At 42.8% G+C, this 27,366-nt stretch overlaps 1 protein-coding gene across 1 annotated transcript in view; it reads right to left on the bottom strand.

Annotated features, from left to right (window-relative positions):
• The window catches only part of DUSP3 (dual specificity phosphatase 3), a 720,871-nt gene that overhangs the window by 28,401 nt on the left and 665,104 nt on the right, over positions 1-27,366 (bottom strand). The gene's annotated exons all lie outside the window — the stretch shown is intronic.

The raw sequence follows: 27,366 nt of genomic DNA on the forward strand, positions 1-27,366 counted from the left end.
TAGATGCCTTGTTGATGCGGTCAGGAGCCAGTCGTCCAGGTACGGAAAGACCTGTATTCCCTGGAGTCTCAGGTGGGCCGCAATCACTGCTAATAACTTGGTGAACACCCTGGGGGCTGTGGTGAGGCCAAAGGGAAGGACCCTGAACTGGTAGTGACTGGCCCCCAGCCAGAAGCGACGGAACCTCCTGGATCATTTGTCCATTAAAATGTGGTAGTACGCATCCTTGAGGTCTATGGAGCACATCCAATCGTTCTCCCTCAAAAGGGGGAGAAGAGACTGAAGAGTGACCATCCGGAATTTTACCTTGGTTACTGACAGGTTCAAGCGGGAAAGGTCTAGGATCGGTCTCAAGTCCTCCGTCTTTTTTGGCACCAAAAAGAACCTGGAGTAGAACCCTAATCCGAGCTGGTCTTGGGGGACGGGCTGGATGGCTCTTTTTCTTAGCAGCTGCTGAATTTCTGCAGCTGCGGCCTCCATCTGATCGGGTAGTACATCGGGGAGGTTCTTGGATTTGGGGACATGGAGTAGTGGTATTTTGTATCCTCTGGATAAGATGCAAAGCACCCAGCGGTCTGTTGTGATGGACTCCCATGCCGCTAGGTGTTTCGAGAAGCGCCCCCCGACTGCCTCCAGAGTGGAGCAGCCGGGCAACCCCCCAGGGCTGCTGTGCGGGCCGCTCAGAGAAAGGTTCTCTGGACCCAAAGTTTCTCGGAGCCCCTCTGCCCCTGGGGTGGCGTCCTCCCTGTCCACCTCTGCCACGGTAGGACTGGTTGTCCGGAGCTGGTTGGGAATGTTGTGATTTTTGGAACCACATCTTCTTCTGACCCTTTTGGTTCCTCGAAAAGGACCGCTGGGGAGCAGAGAAGCGGACTCCGATGGCAGACAACGTCTTCCCATCCTTCTCGCTCTGGACAAGTGTCTCGCGAACTGTTTTGCCAAATAGGGCAGAACCATCGAAAGGGGCATTCGCGAAGGACGCTTTAAAGGGCTCCGCAAAATCTCAATGACGGAGCCAGGCCTGACGTCTCATGACTAGGCCTGCTCCGCTAGCCCTAGCGGCTCCATCTGTGGCGTGGGACAATAGCCGCATAGAGGTGTTTGAAATCGATCTCAGAGTGGCCATTCGGGTGGAGTATAATTGTTTGTCATCCTCTGACATGGACTCGGGGGGGGGGGTGCAGCGTATTCTTTGATAAGATCCCGCTGCATCCTGATAACATGTGCCATATAGTTCAGAGACCTTACCAAGAAGGTCGCTGAACTAAAGACTCGCTTCCCTAAGCGGTCCATCAAACGGGACTCTTTGCTCGGTGGATGGACTGAGGGGCACTCCTGAGCCAATTCCCTCTTTGTGGCTGCCGTCAACATGGCATCTACGGGGGGCCCCTTACTCCAATGTGATCGGTGTGAGGGGGGGCTAAGAATCCTATCCGGGCATTTCGGTATTGGCTCCACGGTGTCCGGATCCTTCCACGCCCTGGTGGTAATGAGGTCCACCAGGGGGTCGGCCGGAGGGGATACCCAAGAGGTAGACGGGCCTGCCTCGAATGCCTCTAAAAACACGGACTCGTCAGAGGAAGACTTGGGGGCAGACCACCCACCTCTGATTCTCAGCATCTCCATGATGTCTCCAAAGGAGACATCCTCAGGGGGCGATCTTGGGGAGCCTTCAACTTCCTCCAAGTCCGTGTCCTCAGTTAAGGACTCAGGGGAGTCCACGTGCCTCCTTTTGCACTTATGCTTACGGGGAACTTCCTCGGGGGGACTGTCCGAGGAGGCCTCGCCAGCAACATCTTGTTCCAATGGAACCATCTGTGACATCGAAGCAGGCTGTCCCTTTGGCCGGGTGATGGAAGCCTGGCCCAGCAGAGAGGGAGTGCAGCGAGGAGCCGATGCAAGGACCGGGGGTGCGGATGCTCTCAACAGAGCCCTCTCCACAACATCGAAGGCCGAGGGAGAGCCACTCTCTAATGGATCCGAAAGTCGGCTCCCACTCGGATCCGATGAAGGGATCGGAGCCGGCGCCGAGACCGTCGGATCCGAGGGACCAGTGGGCTCCAACCTGGACGGAGCCGAAGGCACACTGAATCCCCCGGGTCCAAAGCTCGGACCATGGCTCCGAGAGGTCGGATTCGACAGGCTCGAGGGCAGGGTCGGATCCGAAGTACCAAGTACTGTCGGTGCCGACCCACCCCCGGCTCCAACGCTGCTCGGCTCCGAACTCTCCGAACCCGGATAGCGGGTCGGAGAAGGAGCAATAGGGTGGAAAAAAGGTGTCGAGCTCCCCCCCTGGGGGGGGAGAGGCAAGAGCACTCCCATCTGCAGCTGGGCCTGGATGAATCTTCGCATCATCCGGTCCAAGTCTGCATCGGATAAACTGAAAGTAGATCTCGAAGAGGCCACCGAGGCAGGCCTGGAATGCCGCCTCGATGACCTCGATGGAGATCTGGCCTCCTCCTCCTCGGGCCCCAGGGAGAAACAAGGGGATCGGAGCCAAGGAGGAGGAGACCTAGAAGCAGTGGAGGGAGAAGCCCGCTTAGCTGGCGGGGCCGAAACTGAGGTCTCGGCCTGCCGCTTGTGGTGCTTCTCCCTCCGTTTCTCCCTCCTGGCCTCCCTGTCCTCCGACACTTTAGCGGGAGTTTGAGTCCCGGACGGAGGCAGGGGGGCAGGAGTGGTAGCGACCACAGGCTGTGGTGGAGCCACGGGAACAGCAGAGGTAGCGGAGGCCGAAGCCGAGTTTGGGGGTAAAAGTCCCGCTAGGACAAGCTTCGACCTCCGCTCTTTCAGTGCCCTGGGGTTGAACGCTGCACAGATGGTACAGCCTGAGGTAAGGTGTTCAACCCCAAGGCACCGAATGCACTGAGTGTGGCCATCAGCTGGGGAGAGCTTATGGCCACACTCGGTACATTTGGAAAATATGGCTTTTGGGGCCTCAGCCATTTTTTTTTTTTTTTTTAAAGAAAAAAACAACCACACACACACAGGCCCCAAAAAGAAATGCAACACACACTCACACACTAACGACCAGCGAAGGGAGGGGTAACTAATTAAAGAACAAACAATAAGGTGCCTAACACTTACACACTTTTATTTGATTAATTTTAACTAAAAAAGAAAAAATTCTGACAGGAAAAGTACAGTAAAATTTTCACTTAGCTGACGAGCTCAAAAGGATCCAGCCATCCACAAGCGCGGCAAACTAGATCTGGGGTCATGGAGGTTTAGCAGGGGATTATGGGTGAAGGGAGGAGCTAGGAGCTCGGATCCATTAGCTTGAAACAAGTTGCCAGCTCGGATCTGATATCGGATCCGTAACCCACAGGTTGCTGACAAATGAACATCCTACTTCAGATCCCTGGTTCTGTCAGCCACCTCTGCCATGGGGGCAGTGTCTTCCATTACAGTTCCCCCTTCTGTCTCTGGGAGAACCATCTTCTCATGAATCTTGGAAAGGACCCTGGGACTTGCGGAACCACAACTATCTGTCTTCTCACTGATTCTGGGGAAAAGGGCCTCTGAGGAGTAGAAAAATAGATCCTAATGGTAGACAAGGTCTTTCCATCTTGCTCATTTCTGGAGAGCATTTTTTTCACCTCTGGGCCAAACAAGAAAGATCCATCAAAAGGAGCATAGAAGAATGGAGACTTGAAGGGCTCTGCAAAATCACATAGGCGCATACAGGTATGTCTCCTAATGGCTTTACCTGAACCTGCCACCAGTGATGTTCCCTCTGCAGCACTGGATATCAACCTCTTGGACACATTAGATATGGACTGAAGAGTGGACAGTTGTGAAAAGAAAAAATAGTAATACAATTTAATAACAATTCACTTACTATGATATTCCAATTTCCTGCCTTGTCAATACTTTTTTCTGTGAATAAAAAAAAAATAAGAAAAGAAGAAAATAAAATCTTCAGTTGGCTTCGCTCATTACAGTAAAATTTTATTTATTATTTATTTATTTATTTTCCATTTGTTTACCGGTGTTAGTTCAACTGGACACAAGGTGACCGTTTTCAGCAGAGGTCCGGGGAGAAAAGCTCCAATTACACAGTAAAAAATGATAAAAAATAATAAAAATAATAAAAGAAAAAAATTATATAAACACAGCTATTTTGTACAAAGAGCATACAATATATAAATGGAGTAAAAATCAAGAGTTTTACAACTGATGCAGCATACAGTGGTTAGAATATTGAGAAACAAACAAGATATTATACAACAAATATAGAATTGCTTGAACATAAATTCAAAAAGAAGTTTCCACAGACAAACAGGGTCATTAACTAGAAATCATAACTATAAAAGTGGCGTAAACACCTGGTTCACAGTACTATGCACTAAGTGAAACTACACAGTACACCTGTGATCTAGGGATGTTGAAAGTCAGGAACAAGTGAAATTAGTCTGGTTCTGTACAGGAACATATCCAGGTTTTGAATAGGAGATCTTTTAGTAGGGATTTAAAGTATGCTTACTATTTAGACATCTAATGTCAGGGGGTAGAGAGTTGCAGGCCTTAGCAACTGCACAGGAATAAAGAGATTGGCTTGAGGTATGTAAGCAATTGTTAACAGTCAGTAGGGTGGTATTGGAAGATCTTAGCGCAATATTATGGAAGGCGAGCAGACTAGAGAGGACAGGTATTTTATTTGGGTGGTTTAGTAGCTGATGGGTCAGGAGAAGTTGTCTGTATTTTAATAGGTTAGGGAGTTCTAACCATCCTAGTTGTCTTGGGGAGAGGCAGTGATGAGAATGAAACTTAGCACTGGTTATAAATTTTGAGATTTTATTGTAGTACATAGATGGGGCGGCCACGGTGGTGCAGCGGTTAGCATTGCCACCTCACAACAAGAGGTTCTCCGGTTAGATTCTCGACTGGGGTGCCTTCTGTGCGGAGTCTGCATGTCCTCCCTGTGGTCATGTGAGTTTCCTCCGGGTGCTCCGGTTTCCTTCCACATCCCAAAGACATGCTGTAGGTGGATTGGACACTCTAAATTGGCCCTAGGCATGAGTGTGTGCGTGTGTGTGCCTTCTGTGGAAGGTTGGGTGCCGGGCTGGCAACTCGACACTGTAAAACTCCACTGCCAATCAAGAGCAGACAGGTGATCGGCTGTGGTGACCCCTAACCGGGAAAAGCCGAAAGAAGAATTGTAGCACACAGATAGTTTCAAAAGGTCAGATTTGTTTAGGTTAGTTAGAACTGGGGAAGTGTATTGTAAGGTGGAGAGTAGATGAGTATGAGAGATAGTGATTCGGGATTCCTGTGTGAGGAAGCTCTTGCAGTGGTAGAGTGAACCTAGTTTTTATGAACTTTGGCAATTGTTAGTGTTACATTTGTCGAATTTTAGGTTTTGGTCAATAGTTACACCTAGTAGCTTGGCTTTGGTTACTGGTGTGATAAGGGTATTGTTGGAGGATGTTATTGAGAATGGCAAGGTAGGGGTGAAAGTTTTAGATGGTTGGAAGATCATGAGCTGGGTCTTAGATGGGTTTAGTATGAGTTGGGAGGAATTTAGCCATTTTTCTATAGTAGTGAAGGCTTCATGGGTTCTATTTTGGAGTAACTGCAGAGAGGGCACTGAGCAAATACGGGTGGTGTCATCAGCATACTAGTTTGTTGGGTAGCCGAGGGGAGGTTATTGGTAAAGATGGAAAATAGTAAGGGACAAAGAATGGATCCTTGCAGAACACCTTGTCCCACTGGGAGGAGAGGGGAGAGAGAGTTATGCCATTTAACAGCTTGTTGCCGGAGGGACAGATAATTTTTAAACCACAGTAGAGGAGTTATCGAGCTCAGAGAGAGTCGATAGTAATTTGAAGTGGTCAAATGCCTTTGAAAGGTCTAGGAAAACAACAGATACTAAGTTACTGAGATTTCTTTGTTGGTTAATGTGGTCAGTAAAGGATATAAGGGCAGAGGTGGTACTATGGTTTGGCCGAAATCCATGTTGGGAATTTGCTAGCAGGTTATATTGAAGAAGATGATTCAGTAGTTGGGCATGTACACATTTTAATAAGATTTTTGATAGGGGAGATAGTATAGCAATGGGGCAATAATTACTAAGTTCTGTTGAGAACCCACCTTTGTGTGGGGGGATGATGTAAGAAATTTTCCAAAGAGAGGGGACAGTGTGTTCAGCTATGGATCTATTGATGAGTATGCAAATAGGGTAGGTGATGGCAGAGGCGGCAATCCTGAGGTAATCAACGAGGAGTTTATCAGCAGTGAGAGTGGTGGGTTTCAGTTTTTCAAGGTGTTTACGAATTAGGTCAGTTGGAACTGGCTTGAGAGAGAATTGGGTGTTGGTCTTACAATGAAAGTTTTGTATTTTGGGGGTATTTGTAGCATTAGTGGGGAAATTGTTGAATAACTTTTGGATGTAGGAGGTGAAATTGTCATTAAACTGGGTGGCAATATCATTGTTACCAGCTTCAGTGTTAGGGTTTGGGGAGGTGATTTTGCCTGGTTGGAGAATGTGGTTGATTGCAGACCAGAATTTTTGTGGTTTGTTGTAGTGATTTTTTTGTAGCTGGATATAATAACTTTTTTGTCAATATGTATTTGTTTTTTTTTTTTTGCTTTGTTTCTGAGCTCTAGGAAGTATTGTCGATTTGTACTTGTTTTGTTGGTATGTCAGGTTGCCCAAGCTATGTCTCATTATTTGAGTAGGGATCTTGTGCTCTTTGAGATCCAGGGGGCTGGGTTAGTTTTAGTACGAATTACACGTTGTGGGGCCATAAGTTTAAGGATGTTGCAAGGTCTCTACTCCTATGATTCACAATGTTCAGAGTTAACCTTATGTAAGCTGATTTGCCAAGTAAGCTAGAGTACTGGCTCCCTGGGGTGCATCAGGCACATTTTTGTTTGACCAGGGTGCCTTCTTTATTTTAACAGCGAAAAAAAAAATGCTCAAAAGTAAAGAAAGAAAGGAATAGAGACAAAATGCCCTTAAGAGTAGGGAAAGTACAACTCCTTAGACGGTTGCCTAATTTGCCTGTGCATAAGGCTGGCTCTGCACATACACACACACACACACACTGCAGAGACACATGCACAAACTCACATTTATAGTACAAGGAATATTACACTTTTTAATATTCTGCTGAAAGCACTAAATTAGCTATGAGGGGGTGAAAGGTAGGGGCTGCCCCAAACACAAGGTCCAAGGGGGCATGAGTAGCACCTCAGAAATTTTGCTAATTAGGCTCTAGTAAAGGATCTCATAGGTTTACAGGTGTTTACTAGGCTAACGACCACAAAGGCCTTTTTAAGCCTAGCAATACATTCCAAATCTTTGACGAGTTCTGATACCCTTAATAAGTGTAAGCATGGGCCTGGGAGATGAACCATTTACAGGTTACCTGTTTGCATCAGAGACATAGGTGCCAAACCAGAGATGAATTTCCAGTTTTCCATCCAATTGTCCAAGCTGCACTTGAATTGGATTAGGAAGGAACTCTGCTTCACATGGATGGGGAGCCTGTTCCATAGACGGGGTAGTCTCTGGGATACATACCTATCTCTCCAGCAGGTCTTATTTATATCACAGGCAAGGTTTAAGTCTTTAGAATGGGTAATTCTGGTACTGTTTGTTTTGTGGATATGCAGGAGGTCCATCAGAATGGGGTCTGACAATGCCCTGTATGCTAGGTATAGATCTCTCCTCAAAAGCCTGTAGGAGACAGAATACAGGGATAGGGCCTTGAGGCTGTCTGCATAGGACATATCACTTACACCCTGTATTCTTTTAGTGAGGAACCTCTGTGGATGCTCCAGTTGCTGGATATGCCTGGTTAGGTACACACCAAAGGGGGCACTGTACTCAATGATAGGTTTGATGAATGCTGAATACAGTGGAACAATAACATCCTTGGACTTAGTTGCCATACCTTTGTTTATAAGTTGCGCAGCATAGAATGATTTTCTCACAACTGTAGATATGTGATGATTAAAGGCTATATTACTATCTGTGTGTGTCCTTGACTACTGGGTCATCTCTAAGGGGTGTGTTGTCAATATGATAGTTACCAGGGATGGATGACTTCCCAAAGGATACTATTATGCATTTCCTGGCATTTAGTTTTAGTCCATGACTCCAACACCAGTTGTTTGTCTGTGTCAGCCCCTCCTGGAGAACATTTGTGTCAGTGTGAGATTCAATGACAGCTTCTAATTTGCAATCATCTGCAAATTTAGTTATCCAGAGACCACTGACATTGGCCTTGACTTCTGAGAAGTAAATGCCAAAAAGGAGCGGTCCAAGGACTGATCTCTGAGAGACTCCACTTGTGACTGGCCTCTCCATTTATTTAATCAGGCGTGGCTGAACTGATATTGTGGTTGCTTAAATGAATGGCTTTTAGATGTTAGGAAAGTACAGTTGTATAAGTAAACTTGCCATAACAGTAGATGTTTGAATGATCACTGATGCAGTAGCCTTAGCAATATGGTTTATATCAAGTATAGGATATTACAGCCGGCCAGCTTTCACCTGTCCAAACCATCAGTCACCTTGAGGACAGCTGACCAAAAAGACAGGTTTGGGCGCGAAACCCTTCACAGCTTTTATGCTAAAAGAAAGAGGGAGGTTGAGCCCTGAAAGGACAGTGACTGGAAAAACAAAAAATAAATATCCACATCCTGGCATAAACAACATACCAAAAACAAGAGAGATGGTAGCAGAGAGTGGCTATTGCTACAGTGATCATTCAAACATCTACTGTTATTGTAAGCTTACTTACACAACTTACTATGTTCTTCATATTGATCACTGCTGTAATAGCCTTAGCTATATGAGTAGATTGCCATAGCTATCTACGTTTGGGAGGTGGAAAAGTTCAGGAGCCCCTGGAGAATGGTCCAAGTAAAGACTGATATAGAGCTGGAGAAGTAATCTAGCTTGTATTTCTTTGTAAAAGTATGTACTAAAGACCAAGTTGCAGCTTCTAGAATACAACCCTTTCCAAAGAGCCATATATGAAGCCAAGATCCTGGCAGAGTAGGAATGGATTTGTTATAGTGAGTATAACAAAAGGTAACAGCCTTAGACAACTATTTGAAAATTAGTCTGTTTTGACCCAGGTTGCCCTTTCTTCTTACCTTCACAAGAAATGAACAACTGAGCCAAAGATCTGAAATATTTAGTTCTATCAACACAGTACCTGAGTTGTCTGTAGACATCCAAGGTATGGTGTATCCTTTCTCCCTCATTTTTAGGTTCACGAAAGAAAACAATTAGATGGATAGTTTGGCTTAAAGTAAACCTGGATAAGACTTCTTTAGGCATAAAAGAAGGATTAGTTCTCAAAGTAACCTTATCTATATGGAAAATAAGAAAAGACTGACTCACTGTAAGACCTTGCAACTCAGATACCCTTCTTGCAAAGGTAACAGCAATCAATAAAAGTGTTTTCCATGTTAAGACCCTCATGTCAGCCAGATTAGCTGGTTCAAATGGAGCAAGTGGTAGCTTCTCTAACACAAAATTAAATCCCAAGGAGGGGCCACCAGTTTTCTTGGAGACCTCTTATGCAAAACCCCTTTACAAAACGTTTTGAAAAGAGACTGCATTGAAAAAGAAGGATCCATGGGCAGACGTGCCAAAATGGCCAATAAATGAAGCTTGATAGAGGGATAAGAAAAAGGCCTTAGGATAGTAACTCACACAAATCTTATAAAACTAGACAACAACTAGACCTGAATGGGTGCTGGGTATGGTGATGGTACCAACTAGAAAACCTTTTTCATTTGCTATTATAAGATATTCCAGTAGCAGACTTTCTTGCCTCCATTAGTACCTGCAGCACATCCTCAGTAAAGAGGTGCTTAAAAGGAATTAAGACCCTGTCATACAGACCAATAACTGAAGTTGACTGATGTCAGAGTGTATCAAACATTCCTGTTCCTGTGTGAGTAGATCCACTCTACGAGGAAGCTTGTGGTATTTGCCCCTAGCTATTTCCAAAAGAAGGGAAAACCATGTTTGCCTGGGCCAGAAGGGAGTCACCACAATGTTCTTGGTGGATTCCTTCTCTAGATATGAGTAGAAAGTGTGAAAACGCATACAGGAACATTCCTCTCCAAGGGGAAAAAAAAGATCTGTCTTCCAAACCTTCGTACATGGAATCCTAGAACAGAATTTTGCCAGTTGATTGTTCAGAGAGAATGCAAACACAGCTACTTGAGAAACTCCACACAGATGGATCAAATCTTGGAAGACTTCCTGATCTAGATTCCATTGGTGAGGGTCTGCTCTGGTCCTACTCAGCTTGTCCACCACACAATTTTGCTCTGACTGAATGCAGGATGCCTGTAGAGTGAGATTCTGTAGTGAAACTGTATATCAAAATAATATGGCTAGTCTGCAAAGGAGGTATGACCTAGTTCCACATGTACCACATGACTGTGTATCAATAATCACTTGAAGTGGTCTTGGGGACCACATATATTTCAGAGAGTTGAGTGCCTTGATCAGGGCAAGGAACTCCTTAATAATTATGTGTTTGCATCTCTCTTTGGTGGCCCAAACCCCTGCACGTTTAGCCAACCTGAAATTGATCCCCAAGCAAAATCTGAAGCGTCTGTGGTGAGTGGCTGTTTTGGAACAGGGAGGAAGAAGGGAAGACCTGGATTTAAGGATATTTGATGTCTCCACCAAAATATTTCTCTTCTGACAAACCAAAGCACTGGGATTTGAAAATATAGAGGGTGTTGATGCTGGCACCAAAGTGATTTCAGCTACCACTGTATCCTTCTCATATGGAGTTTTGGCAGGGGTATCATTAAAATCACTGGTGCCAATAAACCCAAAACCCTGAAATATCCCCTCGTACTGACCACAGTCTGACTGGAAAAGCTTAGAAATAGTTCAGACTTGCTGGACTGCCTATGATCTTGGGAAGTTTTTGACTTTGACTTGGAATTCCCTTGCCATTTTTTCTTAAACATTTGTTTACCTATATTTTGTTAAGACTGTTTACTCTGTTTCTTGCAAAAAAAACGAATGAGGAGTTAGAAAATCCCTTTCAAAATTTAGAAAAGGAGGGCTGAAAAATCTTAGAGATTCCTTGAATCAGCCTGCCTATTTCATCACACTTTTTGATCACCTCTGCAACAGAGGGGCCAAAGACTAAATCCCTATCCAAGGGGGCAGCTGGTTGAATATCAAGAAAATTGCAGGCGGTAACACGCACAACCTCTAAAGCAGACAGAAAAAGAGGAATATGTGTAGGTTCTGGAATATTCTTCTTTAACAACTCAAAAGTATTTTCTGAGGGACTGAGAAACCTTAGTGTTCTCCAACTGAAAACACTAGTATATTCTACCAATAGTCTCAGAGAAAGACACCCCCCCCCCACACACACACAGGGATCATCAGAAACTAAGCTCTCCTCTGAGTCTGAATTAGAAAACTGAGGAAAAAGCCTGTATCTGTCCCTGCAGCTTCCTGTTCAGATTCAGAATCTTGACTCTCTTCAGGAATAGAGGAATACCTCTTTCTTTTACCAGAAACTACTTTACAAGAAGGATCAATAGCCTGAATTAAACCCTGAACCTAGTGTTGCCACCTTTCATTGTGGCTAAAAGAGGACCAAAGCCACACCCCTCGCACTGCCCATAACCCTACCCATTTCCACCCATCTCCCACCCACTTTCTGTCTATTTATGATGTCATCGTGGTGTCATGATTTCAGACGACGGAGAATACCCTCTTTTTCCATCCCTGATCCTTTTTTTGCCAATTTACTATGTGTTTCTGTAAAAAAGCATACTAAATACGCCAATTTAACAAACTCTGTTAGTCTGTTTCTTTTTTGAGTTCTAGAGTTTGCACAGTGTTTTACGGACTACTGGACAATCAATTTGATTTCCTGATAGTCCAGAAAAAAAATAGATAGGTGGCAACACTACCTGAACCAGACCCAATAAAGTACTCCTATCCAAAGAAAATTGAGGAGGAGTAGATACATGCTTGGTTGTCTGTTTCTTTTTGACGGGAATTGTTACTAATAGCAGCAGCACACAGCATTCTAACACACAGTCCAAGTCCCAGTTCTAGGTGCCATATCAGGCTGGGGGAAATAAAGACTACTCCTTGTTGGGGATGGAACTCTTGTGTCCAAATGCTGTGGTGTCAGTTGTTGCTGGTTTTCTGTCACCTTTGGTCTTCCCTTGATAGCAACTGTTCCTTCTCGGATGATCTCTAGCCAAAATTTACTAGAAGCCTCTTATGCACTCAAGATAAAGAATAAGTGGGAAGAGTGGATTGAAGTGGAGCAAAGGGATCCTTATTGATTGGCTAAAATTAAAAAGGATGTGGAGCTAGTTGTAAAACAAAGACAGGGCCGTTCTGGAAATTGATCCTAATCTCTGTAATATCAGTATCCAGGGGTTTCAGTTAGTAGTACAGTCTGTGGTTAAGTTTCTTTAATTTCAGCACACTTTTAATGGAGGAGCTGATGTTGATCCCAGGTTTGTTGCATGCATTCAGGCAAATTTACCACTCAGATTTCTTTTTCTCAAGCAAGGCATTCTTGTTCCCATTGAGTGGGGCTAGGCTTACACAGTGGAGGTTATGGAACTTGAGTTATGACCAGTTTTCTTCCTGCTGTGCTTGGCTAGTGCAGTTCTATTAACCTTACATCTGATGTCTGAAAGGTGTTGTGTAATGCACGGTGATTTTGGTGTTGATAACTACAAACCTATGAACTTAATCCCAATAAAATAAAACTGATACTCTTCATCTCAATACATTACCTTAATGAAAAACAATCTTTTAAAATACCTTCGGCCAATAATATTAAAACTGAAACAATAAGCCAAACCAAGCTTCTAGGTGCAATAATAAATGACAAACTCAGGTCTAACCAGCATATCCTTCAGTCTATTAAAAAACACATCAGAAATTAGGCTCCCCGTACACGGCCAAGGGCCAAGAGATACCTCATAGACAAAGCAAGGAAAACACTAATGTCAACCTAAAAGCTACCATGCCTCTATATGCTTCCTTTGTTCTCACAAACTTAAATAATTGTATTTATTTATTTATTTGACATTTGTTGACCGGGATAGTCCGGCTGGGACGGAGCCTTTTTTCAGAGGAGGCCCAGTGAGAAAAGCTCCAGTATACAGTAGAATAATACAGGAATTAAAATATTCAGCTATTTACACAATAATCAACAGAAGAATGCAAAAATAGTAGAACACAAATTTTGCTAAATACACAAATAGAGTAATGAAAGATAACTGCATATAAATAGAGAGGCCAGTAAGAATTTAAACACTGATACAGTTAGATGGCAGCTTAAAGTTGTAATGGAGTTAGACCAGATGGAGGGTAGTTGAGGGTGAAGTAAGTAGGATAAGTGGGGGGTGGAATTTGGGGGGGGGTAGCAGAGATAGTGAAGAGGGGTGATAATTGGCTGATAGGATTTGTGGATAGGAAATAGTGAGGGTCCTAGTATGAAATACGTGGCCTGCGAGGAGTTGGGAAAGGTAAAATACATACTGTCAAGCATTAGGTAGGAGAGAGCAGGTCCTGAGGTAAAAGGTAAGGGATGGCAATGAGGGGAAGAGGGAGTTTGATAAGTGAGAGGGAGGAGGATGAGATGGATAGTAAGCTGATGAGTGGAAGGTGAGAGAGGTATGAAGAGACCAAGATGTGTACTAGGCTAGAGGGGGTAGGTTTCAGGGGCAAGTAGTGAGGTGGGTAAGGTAGTGTTTAAGAGAGATTTTGAAAGTATGAGTCTGGGGTAGGATTCTTAGAGTCAAGGGAAGCTTGTTCCAGAGGATGGCTGGAGAGTAGCTGTAATAATATGCGTGAAGGCAAACTTATATCTTGTTATAACACGGTAACAGAATTTGCTACCAGCCTTTCATATAGGACCTACCACTGTCATATCTTAAAGGAGCTCAGTTGGCTCAAACTACCAAACTAACCTAGTCACAGCTAATCATGGCATTTAAACTTATTCATTACCTATAAAAATATCCATCAATACTGGACCCTGAAGTACTACTCTATAGCCAGAGATCTATGTTTAGGTGAACAGTTACTATTACTTACAAATAGGGCACACAGCTCATCGTGGTAATCCATGTGCTTGCACTATGTCTCTAAGCTCTGGAACACAATCCCTACCCAAATAAAATTGACAGAAAAGCTCCCAAATTTCAAGATAGTGCTTAAACATCTCAACTAGTATTGAGTATGTTCTTGTTCCTCGCCTAGCTGAAGATCTCCTTACCCCAAACTGTTCCAAGGACCACCTTCACAACACTGCTAGTTATCTAGACTTCCCTCAGTCTCTGCAACTTTAACACTTCCAAGCAGCCTTAACTTATAACTAAATTTAGGCTCTTCCCTATAACCTCTTTACTCTGTTTCTTCCTGTTACCCCCTCTCTTATATTTAACCCAGATCTCATACTACAAATAACAGAGATTTTTTTTCTCCCTATCTGTTTATATACTATTCTACAACAGCCACCTCTCACCTCAAAGCTCACCGGACACTGTCAACTGAGGCGTAAAGCCTACTAGAAGGATGCTACTTATAAGTGTTGGTTGAAACTTCATTTTTACAGTTGTTCATTTCCTATAATTTTACACTGTAATTCTCTAAATAACGCTGTCATGTTGCTCTGTTATGTAACTAAATGCATAACGTAACACAACTTCTATGTGAAAGTGTTTAAGAAATGTAACTTTCGATATGTAAGTTTGCTGGAGCTTTTGTCCCCAAGCCTCCACTGAAAAAGAGATTTGCCCAGTTGGACTTTCCTGGTCAACAAAGACAAATAAATTAACAAAAAAGTATTGCAGGCACTAGCACAAAACACTCAAAAACTTTGAAGAATACAAAACACTTCCCAGTTTTTAAATCTGTACAATTCAGTTAAAATGTTTCAAAAGCAGCATAATTTTCTCAGAAACTAATCCCAATATTCAATAAGCCCCATTCTAAAAGTAGCAGTTTCTGACAGGAAACATTCGATATCAATAAAATTGCCACTATTCTTAAAAAAATAAAAAATATAGCAAAAATGTTTAAAAAGGCAATATTTTTCTGTGTGGAGATTTATCTGCCAGAAATGAGGCCTGTAGCCAACTGCTACTCCTATGAGGCCTCACAGTTGCCTTCCCTTGAGGTGACAAGATAATGAAGTTGTCTACCCTCGTTGTTGATTTCCCTACAAGGGGTTAGCCAATCATCAGTCAGAGTGTAGGTGTGGGAGGCAGCCAGAGATTTTTGAAAACTGGCCAGTTGTATCCTGGGCAGAATAAAACCTAAATGCCCAAAGGTTACTGCAATATTAAGAATGATGAACATGGAAATGTGTCCCTGAACCCCTAAGTATCAGCAGTGCCATTAAAATACTTAGAGGAGTTTTAGCTATGACTTTAACCCTAAAAGGAAGAGATTATGGTTCATTTGATTAATCAATAGCACATAATGGGAAATAAGCAAACAGTGTCTCACAAAGGTCATTATGTGCACATAGCATGTCCCTGCTACACACTGATCATAGAGGCATTGGCTAAGCAAAGTAAAGAGCAAGATAAATCCATAAGGTTACAACTGAACCACAAAAAAGTTTGGTACAATGACTTAGGCAATAGAAAGTAGAAAGGGTTGTTGCCAAACGTAGGGAGCCTATAACAAGAAAAATAAACAGAGATCTTGTAGAGGTATTAGACATATTTCAGAAATGTTATTAAAATGTATATAAAGCAAAGAAGCTGGGAAGTAATACCTCCAGGCTATAACATCTTCCGCTCCTACTGAACCAATAAGAGGGGTGGAAGTGTTACCATCCTTTACAGTGAACAACTCATTCTCTCTCCACTCTCAATTTATATACCTAACTTTGAGCTTGCAGAACTCCTCATCATTAATTGCCATCTAAATCCACATAAAAAATTTGCCATAGCCTCTATCTACATACTGCATGGAAATAATATCCCCATCCTTGAGAACATTCTCTCTTGGCTTGCTCATTATATTCCATATAAAACCATTCATCTTGGTGACTGATTGGGCTAAACTTTCTACATCTCCTAGTCATACTCTCAACCTTCATGGCTTCCACCAACTTATATCCTCCCCTACTCGGACTAACAAAAACTCCACCTCTGTACCTACCCAAGATTGGATTCTTATCATAACCCTGGCACACTTCCTAACTCTCTTAGCGACTACTCCCCTACCTTTATCCATAGATTCTGCAAACATAATCTTTAAGACCATCTCTACAGAGAATGTCATAAACTCAACCAATTAAATCCAGATACATTTAATTCCACGTTGTCCAATATAAAATGGCCCTTCCTTCAACACCTCCCTCTCAATGAGGCCAAAACATCTTTTAATAAAATATTCCTAGACATACTTAACTCCATGGCACCTATCAGAAAATCAGAATAAACTCTAACTCGGCCTCCTGGCTCACAAAACATACCTGCGCCATTATGCATAAAAGACGGAGTATCTGGAAAGTCTGGGTCAAAAATAAGTCCTCTATTCTACCTCAAAGATATAGACAGCTCAGAAACCTGTCCACATAAACCCCCCCCAAAAAAATCTGGACTTCTATTAATCACCTTCTTTATCCTGGTAATCCTCCAACTCCCAACACCTTCCCACATAATACAACTACTGAAAATACCACTCTCCATAACAACTATTTAATTGAAACAATGCAAAAACTTAAACAAAATAGTAATACTTCCTCCTCCCCTCCTTCATCCCCCCAACATAACTCCTTTCAATATACAAAATAGTAATACTTCCTTTATCCCCCCTTCATCCCCTAACATGACACCCTTCAATACCTTCTCTTTCAAAACTGTCCCCACCTCCTTCATCAAATATTTCCTTTCCAAACTCAAACCTTGCTCCCACACTGCTGATAAACTGCCTTCTTTGTTTCTTAAAACTGCTGCAGAATCCATTGCCTACTGTGTCTATAATCACAAATCGTTCCATTACCTAAGCCTGTGTCCCTGATATATGGAAATCCTTCTACACTGTTCCTCTTCATAAGGGCGGAAACTCTACAAATCCATCTAATTATAGGCCCATTGCCATCCTGTCCCCCATTTCCAAAATTCTGGAAAAGTGTATTCACATCCAGTTACTCAAACACCTGCTTGATGATAACCTGCTAACATCTACCCAATGTGTCTTTAGACCCCACCACAGCACTTCCACCGCACTACTTTCCTTCACCCATACAGTAGCTGAGGCCCCGGGACAACAACATGTTAGTCTCCTGTTTATTTCTTGATCTCTCTAAAGCTTTTGACACTATCTCTCACTCAAGATTTCTAGCTAAACTTTCCAACCTTCAGCTGACTAGTTCCTCTTTAACCTGCTTCTCAAGTTACCTCACCAATAAGCAACAATCCGTTTGCTGGCAAACTGCCTTCTCCCCCCTCCAAAATAACAACACTGGTGTTCCACAAGGATCTATCTTAGGGCCCCTCTTCACTAACAATCTACATTCTGTCTGTAAACCCTCAACACTTTTACAATATGCTGATGATTCTACTCTTATTACCACTGCCCATAGCATCACTGATCTCTTAGCTTTAACTCAGAACTCCTTTTGTTCAGTTGAAATATGGCTCTCAGACAATCAACTCATACTTAATCCTTAAAAAAACTAAACAACTTCTCTTCCTTCCTAGAACAATGGCACATCACAAATCCTCCTTTTCCATCATCTCCCTCAACAATACTATCATTAAACCCGAACCCCATACCAAACTACCGGGTGTCATTATTAACGATGAATTAAAATATGATGTACACATTCAACATTGTAAAATGAAAACTCACTAGAAACTTGGTCTACTCTATCGTAATCAGAAAATCCTTGCACCTTTCTCCAAACCTTCCCTAGCCCAGTCTCTTCTATTACCTTGTCTTTTGTATGCAGCCCCTATTCTTACAAATACTCAAACTACACTACTCTCCAAACTTGAACAAACTTACAATAAAATAGCCAAATTTGCCACTAGCCTCCCTTATAATTCCCATCACTGTCTCGCCCTTAAAGCACTGCAATGACCCGAATTCTCTAATCAACTATCACTTTAGCAACTATACATTACCCATTCCATTCTGAATGACCCTTCGTCCTGCCCCCTGTCTCTAACATTGTATATTATTACAGCCCCTGTCACCTTCGCACAACCGACAAACTCCTCCTTGATATCTACAAACCTAACAAGAATATTGGAAAATCCCTCTATGAGTACTCTGTAGCCCATGAGTGGAACACACCTTCCCTTAATATAAGACAGATCTCCCAAAATACCCGTTTAAGCATGAACGTAACCACTACCTACAAAAGACCTGGTCTTGCCCAAGTCTAACCCCCACATGACAACTTTATCACTTACTTATCTTTTACTCATCCAATCTATATCACCCCCTTTCTTTCTCCTCTTCTCTCTGTCTTGTAATTCTATATTCATTCTTCCTGGATTTAGAATTCTATACTCCTGGATTTAAAACATAATAATTATGTCAGCACTATGTCTCTTTCTGTCAAATACTTTGAGTGCATCTCATATCTTGTACCTATTTTATTATTTTATTTATTTTCTCTGTTACAGTATGCAATTATGTTAACTGCTGCTAATATACCTCATGTTATGTTTTCTGTACAACTGATAATTTTTGTTAGGTTGCTAATTTTTATAAGATTGTGCATTAATTGGATCTTTTCCCCTTGGGTCTCCACTGAAAACGGGCCTTTGGCTCAGTTGGACTAACCTGGTTAACAAATATCAAATAAAAATAAATAAATAAATAAATAAATAAATAAATAGATAAAAGTCAAGAAAAAGCCCAAATGAAAATATTTATGGAAGACTTAAAAATGCCAAGATTAGAAATAGATGAGGCTCAGCAATTAACAGTTAAGAGAAGAGGAGATGAGATGCAAACAGTGAAATACAACCAATCTGCAGGAAAGTCTCCAGGAGGTGATGGTATTCCGGTGGAAGTTTGGAAGCTAGGAGGGAAGAAAGTGATAAAGATCTGGAAGGTTTTAACAGTATTTTAAAAGGAGGGGAGGCACCAACATCCTGGAAAAAAGCTGTGGTTGCTACAATACCTAAAGACGGTAAAGACTCATCAGACCAAGCTTCATACAGGATCATTTCAATTTTAAACCATGATTATAAAGTGTTTATGCCTATAATGCCTAAAAGAATGGCACAGGTGATGCCAAAATGGATAGATATGGATCAATATGATTTTGTGGAGGTGAGGCAAGCATTTGACATTAATAGAACAATGATGATCCAGACGGAAGCAAAATCTAAAAAAATACTTGTTGGTGGGTCTTGATGCAGAGAAAGTATTCAACAGAGTAAGCTGGGAATTTATAAGTAGGGCAATTTCCTGATACAAAAATAAGGTTTATTGAAAGGATGTATGAGGGACTAGGGGCAAAAATCAAAACTGAAGGGTTCCTCTCTGTTGTGTCCAAACAGAGGAACCAGACAGGGGTGTCCTCTTTTATCTTTGTTGTTTTCACTGTACTTAGAACCATTGAGAAAGAAAATAAGGGACTAAGAAATTCAAGGATAAAATTGGTGTGGTGTTCAAGAAAAGCTGGCTTTCTTTGCAGATGATTTTATTTTGTACCTGATGGAACCAACAAAGTACATCTCAGTGCTGTGGAACATTTTGAGACAGTTCCAGGTTTTTTCAGGATGTAAAATTAATGAAGATAAAAATTAAAGTTATGTACTCACCATAACTATGGATCTATGTTGTCCATTTTCATTCTTCCTCAACATATGGGTGCACAATCCGATCTCAGATCTGATTCAGTCACATGCACTAGGCTTTGGATCCAACTTTTGAGCTCCTCCCTCTACCCATAATGCCTCAGTCAGCCAACAACACCTCAGATCGAGTTTGCTGCCTCATAGATCCCAAGGCAGAACAGGAAGAAGGAAAGAACTGCAAGCTGGGGTTAAAACCTGGAACAAAATGTTCCACAACATCCACAAGGTCACACCAGAAACTGGAAGGAAGGGGGAAGGGGGGTGGGGAGTTGAGGAAGAATGAAAATGGACAACACAGAAGCATAGTTATGGTGAGTACATAACTTTAATATCTGATGTTGTCCTTTTCATTCTTCTTCAACGTATGGGACAAGAGTCCCCAGCTATGTGAATCCTGGTGGCCCTTATGGAAGGATATTCCAGAGAACTGCCAAACCAAAAGCAGCTCTGCTTCTAGAGGTCAGATCTAGTTTGTAATGAGCAATAAAGGTATGACCATTAGACTAAGTAGCTGCTGCACAAATGTCATCAATGGAAATTCTAGACCAGAATGAGGAAGAAGTTGCCATGAACCTAGCAGAATGTACTTTATGAGGCTTTGATACAGAGAGGCCTTGCTGAGTATACACAAAAGAAATGCAGTCAGTAATCCATTTGCCTAGGGTAACTTTAAAAACTGGTGAGCCCAGTCTGTTCAGTGAGAAAGAAACAAACAGCTGTTCTGATTTCCTGAAATCTTTTATGGATGGCGCAGTGGTACAACGGTAGTGTCACCTTACAGCAAGAGGTTCTCTGGTTCGATTCTCGGCTGGAGTGCCATCTCTGCGGAGTCTGCACGTCTTCCCTTCATTTGTGTGGGTTTCCTCTGGGTGCTCCAGTTTCTTGTGCGTCTGGAGCGTTTCTCCCCGGGCCGCCGCTGAAAATTGGCTTCATTCCAAGTTATCTTTTCCAGTTAACAAATGTTAAATAAATAAATAAATAAAATTTTATGTCATGTAGATAAAAATGTAGTTGTCTATTTACATCTCAAAGATGTAGCATGTATGCTTCCTTATTTGAAAAATTTTGGTGAAAGACAAGCAAATGAATTGTTTGCTTAATATTTGATTAATTTGCTACTTTTGGTAAGAAGGATGGATTTGTTTGTAAAGTATCTCTGCCTTTGTGAAAAACAATATAAGGGGATTTGGAAGATAGAGCCCGGATTTCAGAAATTCTCCTCGTAGATGTAATAGCTACTAGGAATGCTGTTTTCCAAGACAAAAATTTTAAATCAGATTTGGCTGATGGTTCAAAGGATTGCTGGGTTAACTCTTGAAGTACAACTGTTAAATCCCAAGGCGATAACAGATCTTTCACTGGAGGTCAATGTAAGAAGGTGTCTTTTAGGAAAGCCCTGCACAGTTTGGAAGAAGCTAAAGAGGAAGTTTTTTCTTTTGAATGAAAATCAGATATAGCTGCTAATTCTACTTTGATTGTAGAAACTAGCACCATCCTGAAAAACAGAAGCTAAAAATTCTAGCCCCAAAGTTATAGGAGCAGTGAAAGGGTCAATTTCCTTCTGATGACCCCAAATTGAAACTCTTTTCCATTTGCTCTTGTAACTCTTCCATGTAGAAGCTTTCTGGGAAGATAGAAGCATTTGTCAGACTGTGGAGGAAAGTTTGGGTTGTCTAGCTGTTAGCGGAACTGCAGAAACCATACAGTTAGTCTGATGGCTGGAATATTGATATGCTTTATCCTGGAGGGATGCGACAGAAGGTCTGAACTCATGTTCAGTATGCATGGAGGATATAGAAGATGAGACTAGAGGAATGGGAACCACACTTGGCGATGCCAAAAGGGGGCAATGAGAATAACTGAGCTCTTCGACTGAAGCACTTTCAGCAAGAATTTTGGAATCAGAGGTAACAGGGTATAAGCAAAAGGAGACTGGAGGGCCAAATGTGGACTTGAGCATCTCTCAGTGAATTCCCCTAAGGGAGGATTTGGGCAATGAACCTGCGGCACTTGTTGTTGTGGGAAGATGCACAGAGATGCACCGAGGTTGGCCACAATGATGGAAAATCTTCTCTGCCACTGATTGATTGAGAGACCACTCATGATGCATCAAAATGGGTGTACAGGGTTTGTCCGCTAGTACGTTGAATTTCTCTGGTATGTGCATTGCCATAAGAAAGCAGTTGGAAGAGATTGCCCACTACCACACTCTCACTTGCCTCTCGATCAAGGGACTAAGATCGGGTTCCCTCATTTGTTGATATACCAGACCACAAATATGTTGTCAGTTTGTAATGCAACAGTCCCTAGAGGAAGAACATATTGAAAGTTCTGCAACACTAGCAGGACCACTCTAATCTCTAGAACATTGATATGTGTATTGGACTCTTGGGGGGACTACATGCCTTGGATTGTCTGTCCCAAAAAATGCTTCCCCAACTTAACCGTGAGGCACCCATGGTTACAGTGGCTACCAGAGGACACAAAATAAAGCCTAGGTAAACTTTTTCCAGTCAGATCCACCAATGAAGGTGATCCTTCCATACTCCAGCAAGTTTGACTGGGAAGGACAGAGGGTGATGCACAATAGACCACTGAGCAGCTAGAGTCAATTGAAGAACATGCATATAGAAATGGTCCACAAGAACTAAGGTTATGGATTGTGGCATCGAAGGACAAGTCTGGCTGGAGAAGGGTGAACAAGAATTTGCTGTAACTGAATCTTGACTGTGTCCACACGATGTGTAGGAAGGGAAGCTATACGACTTACTGTACTCAACTGGGCCCCTTTGAACTCCAGGCTCTATACTGGTTTTAGATGAGATTTGGAGGTGTTGACTGAAATGCCTAGTCTTTGACAAAGCTGGACCAAATAGTCCCTAGACTATTCTAGGAGACGTTTGGTTTGGGTGGTGAGAAGCCAGTCATCTAGATATGGAAACACTCGGAATCCCAGCAGTCTCAGGTGAGCTACTACCACTGCCATTCAGTTGGTAAACACCATGGGGGCTGTTGTGAGAACAAACTGCAGGGCTCTGAATTGATAGTAACTGTCCTCCTGCCCGAAAGCGCAGATATCTTCGGGATCATCTGTTTGTCTTGATGTGATAGTACAAATCTTGAAGATTGACTGAGCACATCTAATCATCCTTGCGAAAAATGGGCAGAATGCACTGAAGCGTGATCATTCAGAACTTTGACTTCTTCACACATTTTCAGATTGCTTAGATCCAAAATTGGTCTCAGGCCCCCTGTCTTTTTTGGCACTAAAAAGAACCTTGAATAAGTCCCAAATCCTCTTTTGTCTAGCAGCTTTTGAATCTCCTGAGCTACAGCTTCTTTCTGACTGAGTGGGACATCAGGAAGATTTCTTCTTTTGTTTTGATGGTAATTTGGAAAAATGGTATAAAATAACCGCTGGATATTATTTTTAGCACCCAAGAATAGTACAGTTTTGTACCTACCATAAATGTAGATGTTCGAAGATCCACATTGCTGCAGTCCTTACACTTGGGTAGTCCGCTGTCCTCGGTCGGCCCGAATATCAAAGTATTAGGCTGACGTCGGTCAAGGCGCTTAAGACTGACATCAGGACGTCAGGGTACAAATGCGCATGACCGACGTCATATCCTCAGTCTTTTCTTGCCCCAGATGTCAGAAGACCCTAAACAGAAAGGTCAAAACCAAAAGTCAGCAAAAAAAAAAAAAAAAAAAAAAAAAAAAAAACAACCAACCACCCTTGCACTAATCCTATGTACAATATATACAATATCCACAATATTCACAACCCAAACCACACAACCGCCTCTAACTACAGAGGGGAAGGAGGGAGGGTAAATTGGACTGCAGCAATGTGGATCTCTGTACATCTACATTTATGGTAGGTACAAAACTGTACTATGTTCTTCATCTCACATTGCTGCAGTCCTTACACTTGGGTAGAATCCCAAAGCAGAGGTAAGGGAGGATGGCAAAACTATAAAGCAGCAGGAGCTGCCAAAATGCCCTGTAAAATTGCAGTGGCAAAACCAGCCCTAGATTTAGAGTAAAGTGGAAGGTGATAATGCTTAGAGAAAGTATGCACTGAACTCCAAGTAGCTGCCTCCAAAATATCTTTAGTTGCCACCCCTTAAAAAGCTGTAGAAGTGGCAGTAGCCCTAGTGGAATGAGGCCTAATCCCAGCTGGAATCTCCTTACCATGATGGGAATAACAGAAAGCAATACAAAACCCAATCCACTTAGAAATAGTTTGTTTTGACACAGGCTTGCCCTGAGAACCCAAAGCAAATGAAACAAATAACTGCTGAGACTGCCTGAACCCTTTAGTTCTGCTCAAATAATATCACAACTGCCTGTGTATATCCAAGGTGTGCAAAATCTTTTCCCCTTTATTTTGGGGGTTTGCATAAAAAGTAGGCAAATTAATAGTTTGGTTTAAAGCCACACTAGAAACCACTTTAGGCATAAAGGAAGGATTAGTACATAAAGATACCCTATCCTTATGGAAAATTAAGAAAGGCTCAACTGCCATAAGGGCCTGTAATTCAGAAACCCTTCTCGCAGAGGTAATGGCCAACAAAAAAGCAGTCTTCCAAGATAAATATTTCAACTCGGCAGTAGCTGCAGGCTCAAAAGGTTGTAGAGTGAGTTTCTCCAACACAAAATTGAGATCCCAAGCAGGAGTAGGAGCTCTACGTGGGGGTCTTATATTCTTTGCCCCTCTAAGGAATTGCTTAAACAAAGGATGAGAAAACAATGGTGGGTCACAGTCATAGTGAGCAGAAATTGCTGCAGCATGAACCTTAATAGAAGAGAAGGACAAACCTTTGTCCAGTAACTCAGCAAGATATTGAAGAGCCACACTTAAATTAGGCTTAGAAACATCAAATTCCTTTGCTGCACTCCAAAATAAAAATCTCTTCCATTTATCTGCGTACACTTTCCTTGTACTAGGCCTTCTGGCCTCCAAAATAACATTCAAAACTTGCTGTGGAAGCTGAGACCCTCCAGGGTTTAAAACAGAATATGCCAGGCTGTTAGGTGAAGAGAGTGAAGTTTGACATTGAGTAAATGACTGTTCTCTTGAGACAGCAGGTGTGGAATCGAAAGCAAAGGCCATGGAGGCTCCCGAACCAGACTTCTCAGTAATGGGTACCAGTGCTGTCGAGGCCAATCTGGAGCTATTAAAATCATCTTTGGCTTGTCCTGTCTGACCTTTAGGAGTACCTTTGGGAGGAGAGGCAGAGGTGGAAAGGCATACACATGAAGATTGCTCCAATTGAAAGAAAGAGCATCCACTTTCCAAGCTGTGGGATGAAACCTTTTTGTGCAAAACCTTGGCAGCTGGTAGTTTAGTGGAGAAGCGAACAGATCTATGTCTGGAGTTCCCCATGACACTGTCAATTTCTGAAATACATGAGGATCCAATTTCCACTCGTGGGGATCCATAATTCGTCTGCTCAACACATCTGCTAAGGAGTTCTGTGCTCCCGGCAGAAACCTTGCCTGAAGATTTAGCTTTAAACTGAGCGCAGTCTCCCACAAAATCATTGCTTGTCTGCATAGAGGATAAGAATGTGTTCCCCCTTGCTTGTTGATGTACCACATGACAGTTGTGTTGTCTGTTAGAACCAACACCTGCCCTGGAAGCAGTAAATCCTTGAAAGCTATTAATGCAAATTGGACTGCTAACATCTCCTTCAAGTTGATATGTAGATGTTGTAGTCTGGCAGGCCACGTGTCTTGTATCCACTTTCCATTTAGATGAGCTCCCCAAGCTTTGTCTGAGGCATCTGTCGTTAGAATCTGACTCGCCTCTGGCCGGGTCACAGAGAGTCCCTTGTTTAGGTGACATTCCTGAGCCCACCACAAAAATTCCTTTTGAATGCAAGGTATTATCTGAATGACAGTGTCCATATCTTGGCAGTGCTGTGTCCATACATTTTTGAGATACCATTGTAGCTTCCTCATATGCAGTTTGGCATTGGGAAGCACCAGAATACAAGATGCCATGAACCCCAAGGCTTGAAGGACTGTCCTTGCAGTCAGCCTGGACTGATGAGACAATTGATGGAAGTAAAGGGAAAGATTCTTTTGTTTGTCTGGGGTCAAAAAGGCCATCTGGGATGCTGTATTCAGTCTCACACCCAGAAAGCACATGTCCTGAGAGGGTACTAGACCGGACTTTATTTCGTTCACAGAATACCCCAGGCATCTTAGCACTGCTGTCACATATTGCAAATGATGAAGACGTTTGTCCCTTCCTTGAGCCAGAATCAGGCAATCGTCCAAATAAGGATAGATCTGTATTCCTTTTAGCCTGAAGAAAGCTATCACTGGAGCCAGAACCTTCGTGAACACTCTGGGCACAGTAGATAAGCCAAAGGGCAATGCAGAGAACTGATAATGAGAAGTCCCAGCCCGAAAACGCAGATACTTCCTGCAACTTGGCCTGATAGGAACATGAAGGTAAGCCTCCTTGAGATCCAGAGTCACCATCCAGTGATCTTTGCCCAGCAGAGGTAAAAGCTGTTGTAACGTCAACATTTTGAACTTGGGAATGTCCAGATAAGTGTTGAGGATAGATAAATCCAAAATTGGTCTCCACGTGTTCCCCTTCTTTGGTACTAGGAACAGGCGAGAATAAAATCCTAGGCCCACTTCTGGCAGAGGGACCGGCTGTATGGCCCCTATTTGAAGCAGCAGAGAAATTTGTTTGTGAGCCTCTATTCTTTGCTGAGGAGGAACGTCTGGCATGCCTTTGAAAGGAGGCAAGGTATGGAAATAAAACTTGTAACCTTGGTGTATGATATCCAATACCCATCTGTCTTGGGTAATTAAACTCCAATTTTCCTTGAAGAGTGCCAACCTTCCTCCCAAAGGTGCTGCCAGACAAGAAGGCTCTGGCAGCTGAAAAGGTAGGTCATTGGGCCTGTTTACGAAAGGACTGGCCCCTGCCCTCCCCTGAAGACTGTGCAGGTGAACTCCCTGTTCTAGGTCTGAAAGAGCCCTGAGCTCTGCCCCTACCACGTCTAGATCTACCCCTAGACTGTGAATCAAAAGAAGGGTACGTCCACCCCTTAGCAGGCCAATTCCTACTAAACTTCGGAGGCTGAACTTGCAAAAAATCTTTAACAGCCTGCATAGACTTAGCCTTGTCTTCCATCTTCTTTAAGACTGCCTCCACAGGTGAACCAAACAACACATCAGACTGTAAAGGAGCATCCAAAATCCTTGTCTTAACATGGTCAGATAAATTCTGATCCCTCAGCCAGGCGTGCCTGCGAAGAACTGACCCAGTGGCAGCCACCCTAGACGAGGCCTGTACAGCATCAAAACCACATTGTAAAGAATGCTTACCCACCTGTTCAGAAACATGTACCAAATCTTGTAATTCTTTACACTCAATACCTTCCGCCAGAGCATCTACCTTAGACTTCAATTGAGAAAGAAGATAGCTTTGATATTTCAACATGTGAAACTGGCAATTCAAAGCCCTCATAGCTAAGGTGGAAGAAGTATAGACTTTCTTTCCCCATCTATCCAAAG

The sequence above is a fragment of the Protopterus annectens genome, chromosome 13.part0, assembly GCF_019279795.1.
Source record: "Protopterus annectens isolate FY-2018-M chromosome 13.part0, PAN1.0, whole genome shotgun sequence".
In the NCBI taxonomy this organism is placed as follows: Eukaryota; Metazoa; Chordata; order Ceratodontiformes; family Protopteridae; genus Protopterus; species Protopterus annectens.